The sequence below is a fragment of the Podarcis gaigeae genome (genome assembly GCF_964106915.1).
Source record: "Podarcis gaigeae genome assembly, chromosome: 1".
In the NCBI taxonomy this organism is placed as follows: Eukaryota; Metazoa; Chordata; class Lepidosauria; order Squamata; family Lacertidae; genus Podarcis; species Podarcis gaigeae.
Genome location: NC_139678.1, coordinates 107,038,639 through 107,045,778, shown reverse-complemented (window position 1 = coordinate 107,045,778; position 7,140 = coordinate 107,038,639). Strand labels below are relative to the sequence as shown.

At 42.7% G+C, this 7,140-nt stretch overlaps 1 long non-coding RNA gene across 1 annotated transcript in view; it reads right to left on the bottom strand.

Moving 5' to 3' along the window:
* Positions 1–3,067: 3,067 nt before the first annotated feature.
* Positions 3,068–7,140, bottom strand: part of LOC310833997 — a 10,637-nt gene continuing 6,564 nt past the window's right edge. The window contains exon 3 of the long non-coding RNA XR_014559038.1: positions 3,068–3,220. This is a non-coding gene — a long non-coding RNA (uncharacterized lncRNA). The remainder of the gene's footprint in view (positions 3,221–7,140) is intronic.

Below are 7,140 nucleotides of genomic sequence, written 5' to 3'. Positions count from 1 at the left end.
ATAATCTCACAGGGTTACTGTTGTAGGAGTGCAGTGCTATGCAAGGCAATTTTAGTACAGTGGTACCTTGGTTTAAGAACAGTCCGTTTTACGAACGATTTGATTTACAAACTCTGCAAAACCAGAAATAGTGCCTTGGTTTGAGAACTTTACCTTGGTCTAAGAATGGAATCCAAATGGTGGAAGGGCACAGGCGGTGGGAGGCCTCATTAGGGAAAGTGTGCCTCGGTTTAAGAACAGTTTTGGTTTAAGAACGGAGTTTTGGAACGGATTAAGTTTGTAAACCGAGGTACTAACACGTCTAAGTGGAGATGCTGACTGTAAATTACAATGGGCAGCAATTTAGAGCATGATCCTGTATGTGTCTACTCAGCATTAAGTCCCAACATGTTTCGACTCCCCCAGATAAATGTGGGTAGGACTGCAACCTTCTGTGTCAAGAGCACTTCATCCTTGGACACTTATATTGCCATAAATGATAACAAAAATATCCTGCGGTCCATACTTAAAAGAAGGGTGTTGCTAGCTATTTCTCCACCATACTTCATACCACATTGGATGATGTATTAGGATATCCTTCTCCAACCTACTGTCCTCTAGATGTTTTAGACTGCAGATGATTTTGCACTGCAGCTGTGCCAGCTGGGGTATGGATGTAGTCCAAAATGTCTGGAGGGCTTCGGGTTGGAGAAGACTATACCAGGAGTGCAAATGTGTCTCATTTGAAGATTAGTTTCACATATTGGCTGAATGTCTTATACCAGGGGCAGGGACCCACATGTGTGTGATTTGTTAACAAATCAGAGAACCCAAGGGCTGCATTCAGCAGTGGGCAACTTATTGGGGGCCACATGTCAGTGGCAGGCAGGGCCAGAGTCAAACATGGGCAGAGCAATGGATGCGACACTAACTTTTGTACAGTAGACTACATTCTAGCCACACACACTAATAGGTTTCTGTACAGACAGCCCCACACTTAACACTCCACAGTGGCATAGCATAGGGGGTGCAGGGGAGGCCGGCTGCACCGGGCGCAACATCTGGGGGTTAGGGGGCGCAAATCCATGGGTTAGGGGGTGCAAATTACTTGCCTTCCCCCGGGTGCTGACAACCCACGCTACGCCACTGACACTCCATCCTCTGTCCAAGCAAGCAAGAGGCATTATTACAGCTCAAGCACACATTACAGCCAAGCAGAAGCATTCCAGGAGAGTGCAGAGCAGGAGTGGTGAGAGGTGTGTTCTGGAGAGACTTCCAAGGGACAGAGAGGCCTGATGTTGCCCACTTCCACCTTCCTTATACACCCACATAAAAAGAGCCCTGGCGGATCAGACCAGTGGTCTATGTAGTGCAGTATCCTGTTCTCACAGTAGCCAAGCAGAAGCCTGTGGAAAGCGCGCAAGCAGGACATGAATGCAACAGCACTCTGCCCACCTGCGATTCCCAGCAACTGGTATTCAGAGGCCTATGGCCTCTGACAGTGGAGTTAGAGCTACTAGCCCCTGACAGTCTTGTCCTACATGCCTGTAGCTGAGGGATGTGTCAAGGAGGGGGACATTTCTGAAAATGACCCTGGCTCCCAATCCAACAAGGCCAAGACACAGCCTCTGCACTGCTCGCTACTGAACAAGGGAGAGGCTTTGCTCCAAATTGGCAGCGCAGGATCAGTCTCACCTCCTGACACAAGTCTGATGAGCTAAGACACCTGAATTTCCCTCGGGACCCAAAAGACTGAGAATTTTTTGCTCCCAGCCTACTAATGAGAACAATTATTGTAAATAAATTCCACGACATTGCTATAAATGTGGAACTGCCAGCATTTAATAGGTATGGGTGCATATTTTACTCACTGAAATTGTACACTGCGGGAATTTAAAATGCAGTTCATTGCAACAACAACAAAAATACACACATATACAAAACTATTACAGGACTTTATAGATATCAGTTAATCAACTGCCAAAGGATATACTTCAAGGATATGATATACTCCCACATCCTTGTGGACAAATCTAGAGCCATCTGAAGTATTCTCAGGCAAGCATTAATTTACTCAGGAGTAGTCTACTGTGCCTACACATTTCATCAAATCCTGTCACAAAAAAAGATAGATAGATGGTAAATAGATAGTTTGCCCTATCACAGTGAGTGCAGAGGCATTGTGAAGCTTCAGTTTTCCAGAATCAGGATTATTGTGGTTGTTTCACACCCCTGTTGGAGGTTTTCCATGCTGGCTTACCATGAAACTCCTGCAAAGTCAGGAAGAAGTTGTCCATTGTCTCTGGCTATGTGGTTCAGCATTGTACTACTGTCCTGCTGTGACCAGTGAGAAATCTAATGAAACAGAGGAATGGTAGTGCTGGGATTAGTTGTGTACATGGCAGGAGGCTATATGATTGTCCCCCCATGTACTTTATACACTGTGTTTAACGTCACGTGCCCCAGAATTGTGAACAATGTATTAATACAACAAAATATACAATAAAAATACAATAAATCTATCATTGTAACAATTTCAGTCAGCAGAATCACAAACTATCTGAATACAGGTAGCTAGCCGTGTTGGTCTGCCATAGTCGGAACAAAATAAGAAAAATTCCTTCCAGTAGCACCTTAGAGACCAACTAAGTTTGTTGTTGGTATGAGCTTCCTTGTGTATCTGAAGAAGTGTGCATGCACATGAAAGCTCATACCAATAACAAACTTAGTTGGTCTCTAAGGTGCTACTGGAAGAATTTTTTTATTTTGTTTAAAATATCTGAAAGTAGCCTATTTACACTATGAACCAGCCAATATATAGCAATAGAATAACCTAGGCCTGTCTTTCACTCAACACAGGCACTATGGGTTAAGCTTCTACACTGGTTACTGTATCATGGCATTCAGCAACTTGAGTTACCCACAGGAAGGACTTGGGCATAGCTAATTTAAAATGCCTTCAGATGGGGCATTCTGCTAGCGTAGCTGTCATACCATACCTTTAAAGCACCCTACCAAGAAGGAGCAGGTATATAGCCCGGGGGTACTTCTGGGTCCATCACTGTCGCTTGATGGTCAAGTGGCCTTTGGTAACGTTTGTTTTCAGGGACACATTCACTTTAACAGTGGAAGGTATCCATAGATATTAATTGCAGCTGGGATAGTTTCCAGCCCTGGTAACTGTTTAGCCCACCAATGCGTTCAGAAGTTGAACAGGGTGAGTTGCTTGCCACCATTCTTCCTTTTAAAAAAACAGACAGACAATTGTTTCATTATAGTCAAAGAATGACGGAGCATTAGAGTTGCCATTCAGCTTCAGCACTCCTAAGGTGGCCAATCAGATGCCCTGGAAGATCAAAAGCAAGGTAATGATTGTAATAGCTTTCCTCTGTTGTTTGTCTCCCGCACCTGTCAACCTGCCTGGGAACACAGAGGATCTGTTTTTCTCTGTGAGAGCTGATAGCCTCTTTGTTTCCTTGTTGCATTTTTGCACAACTCTATCCATGAGCAACTAGAACACATTTCGGCTTGCTTCTCAGGTAGCTAGTAGCTCTAGTCCTTCAGCTGACATGCATATAAATTCGTTCACATGATCAGTCAGAAGACAGCTTTTCGGTTCATTGAATTCTGTTGGATGAGTGGGGACCCACTGAACTGAAACTATGTTTGAAGTAGCCACTGACCAGCTGGCTGCATGAAATGTTTCCATACCGCAGTTTGCATGCTACACATTCCTTACAGTGGTTGGGGCAGGGATGCCCACTCTCCATGCGACCAGGACTTCAGGGGTGGGGAAGGTTGTGAAGGCTTGTGTAGACATTCGGTCTTATGGGAATGTTGAGGATAGTAGGAGAGGATATATTGATTATATTATCCTTCCTCACTCACGCTAGTGAGCTAGTAGCAGAGCACATTCCCTGTACATAGCAGGAAGCTAGATGATAGATTTGTTAGAACCATTTGAGTTGAGCAATCCAGTCTGGTTTCTCCAGATTGGATTGTTCCTGGTAAATCGCCTTTTGTTCCCTCTTAAAAACAATAATGACACAACAGTCTTCTTTTAAAAGTAATGATAAGGTTTACTTACATTCAGTTCACAGTATGGTCCTGAAGGCAGGCTTTAGCTTTTAGTTACAGTTACAGAGAAAGGTGTGGGTTCATCCTCTTGTGAGGGATGAACCCATGTGCGGCTGGCTGAGAGCCAGCACACAGCAAAAGGTATCAAGATGGAACAAGGCGAAACAGCGAAAGGGAAAAGGTGAAGATGGCTGCACGACCAGCCCTTTCATAGGGTCTGTCAGGGTCACACCCATCTACCTGGTCACACGCAGGGGAAGGATGCTCCAGACCAGGTTTGACAGGAAGTCCTCCTGGCTGGAGCAACATCCCCCTGTGTGTCCACTCTGGGCAAACAGGAAATGTTGTATTTGACTGCTTTTGTGATATTACACCCCACAAGTCTGACCCTCTTTATAAACCCTCCTAGCAGGCTCTGCCTCAACTTCTGGGCTTCCTTTGCTCCTGTGTAACCAGATTTACATGCCCACCAGCAGGGCCTTTTTTCAGAACTCAGTTCTGGCACCTTTCAGGTGGGCACCATTGCCACTCTAAGAGAAGGAGGGAGGTGTTCATGGTGAGTTTTGGCACCTCTTTTTCTAGAAAGACAGCACTGCACCAGGATACATTCCAATGGGGATAGAACTCTCTGCCATGTTTCTTTCTCTCTGTGTCCCTGTTTCGTGGAACTATGAAACCTCTGTGTTCTCATCATGTTTTCATATTTTCTGCACCCAAGGCTGGTATGCCAAGTTGAGTGAATAGTAATGCAATCTAGAATATACATAACAACAGGAAAGCTGCAAAGATGTCAAAAAATGATAGAATGAGGTGGGGGTGTGTCTTTGAAGGCTGTAGCTCAGTAGGTAGAGTGCTTGCTTTGCATATAAATGACTCCAGGTTCAATCCCTGGTGTCTCTTGGTAAAACTGGGAAAGATCCTTTCTGAAACTCTACAGAGCTATTGCAACTCAGTGTCAACAGTACTGAATTAGGTGGACTGGTGGTGTGACCTGGTAGGGAAGCTTGCTAGGCTAAAAACTGCATATAAAAAAGTATCTTGACACTTTTCCTGAGAAAAGTGAATATCATTTCTTTTTCCCTGGGAATAGTGATTAATATTTATTTTTCCCAAGGAAAAGTGTACTGTATATCTTGGAGAAAACATGCCCTTAAAAACACAATGTGCAATCATTCATGAAAAATTAACAGTATTCTTCTAATATGTAAATTTGGAAGGGGGAACCCCAAAAATTAGAGTGTCTGTTTTCTGATCCAGGTGTGGCATTTCCACAGTTGCAAATAAACATATTTTTGACAACCACTGTCCAGTCCCTAGTGATATCTGGAAACAAGCTGAACAGTGCAAAGAAACTGTCACTTATTTAAAGTTGATTAAGATCTCTATTTAGGTTTGTTATTTTGCTCTAAGCAGGAAACATGGTCTAGTGGCATAGTATGGACCAAATCCCATCACCAACTTGAAATAGCTGAGCACTGCACTGATGTATTCGGCAGCCTGCACGTTCTGGAACTATGTGTAGTTTATTTGTTGCATGAAAATGCAGGAAGGAAAACATTTGGGGCAATTGCATCTGTTTCATGAAGTGACTCAGAGCTTCTTTCTCTCTCCCTGCCCCCTCACTCTAGCATATTTATCATCCACACTTCCATCTTTAACAGACAGATGATACGTGCGTCCCAATCTTAATAAAAAATAATGGAGAAATGTTGCACTGCTCCGATATGACTTGGGTTTCATCACCTTGTGTTGGGAAACGAATGTGAGGACATCCCTGGGAGTTTGGATTAGGATCCCTGCAGAATATGGATGACTTCTATCTAGCTATGTGCTCTGTGACAAGAGAAACAAGCCAAGAACATAGGGACCACCTGACATTTCAGCTAGGAAATAAGAGAGTATAGATGAAAGGGAGGGTGATCATAGCAGTCTAGCTTGGGTTTTTGCTAGACATTTGATAGAATTCTACAAATGCTATCTTGATATTCTTCTCATATTCAGTGTGACATGTTCTGTCTTACCAGCAGCAAGTGCTGTCTGTCTGTCATTCTTGACTGTGCTCTGCAAGGTTCCAGAATTACACCACCGATTTACATTCATAAGGTGTCATTCAAAGTGCATAGTCTGTTGGCAATATTTATGTTGCAACTCATTCAAAGTTGTTAATTAGCCTTCTAAAGAATAGATGTCCCGATTCCTTTCTAGCATTCAGCAGCTTGATCCTGGACTGCCCTCCCTGTGTGAATTCAGGGCAGCTAATGTTTAGTTTGAAGCTAAAGGGGGTATTCTGTTTAGCTGTTGTGTCTTACGGTGTCTGGTATTAATATGTCCTTTATTAAATATTCAGTTGTTTTAAATTCTGTTGTAAACCAGAGATTTGCTAAATATAAGTAGCATACAAATTGTCCACATAAATAAATGAAAAACTGTAGGTTGCTCAAGTCTTTCCTTAATACCCTTATCTATATAGATATATATTTTTTAAAATCTGCCCTCCTAATGAGTTGCAGGTGCCACACACTTTTGCATTCCCTAAAGCACATTACTGTTTCGGAGATGTGTGGTAGAGCAGTTGGCACTCCATAAATTATAAAGTGTTAATTATATTCATGCCCTTGAAACAAGAAGAAAATCCTCTGTTAACAGCAGATTTCTTCCAAAATGTGGTAATGAGATGTGTTACACCTCTTGAGGAGAAACCTGCACGGTCGACTTTCTGCTTCAAGCTTAAATATCTATTTTTGACTCAGATCTCCATGGTCAGAATTGACAGTGACTATTTTACTAGCCGAACAAACAAATGTTTATTATCTATCAAATAAAGCCACTTGGAGGAGGATCAGAGCCCAACAGCTAAAGTAGAAACAGGAAGAGAAACACTTATTTGCAGATGCTGGCTGGGTTCTTGTTTTTCAAACAAATTTCCAATTAGGATCAGAAAATGAGCCAATGTACACATGGCTGGGCAACGTATTCTTGTGTTTTTATCATCATATTGTTGCTGTTATTTATTATGTCAATCAGTCACTTCAATAAAATGTATTAAAGCAACTTGACAATATGAAATACAACACATAAAAGCAA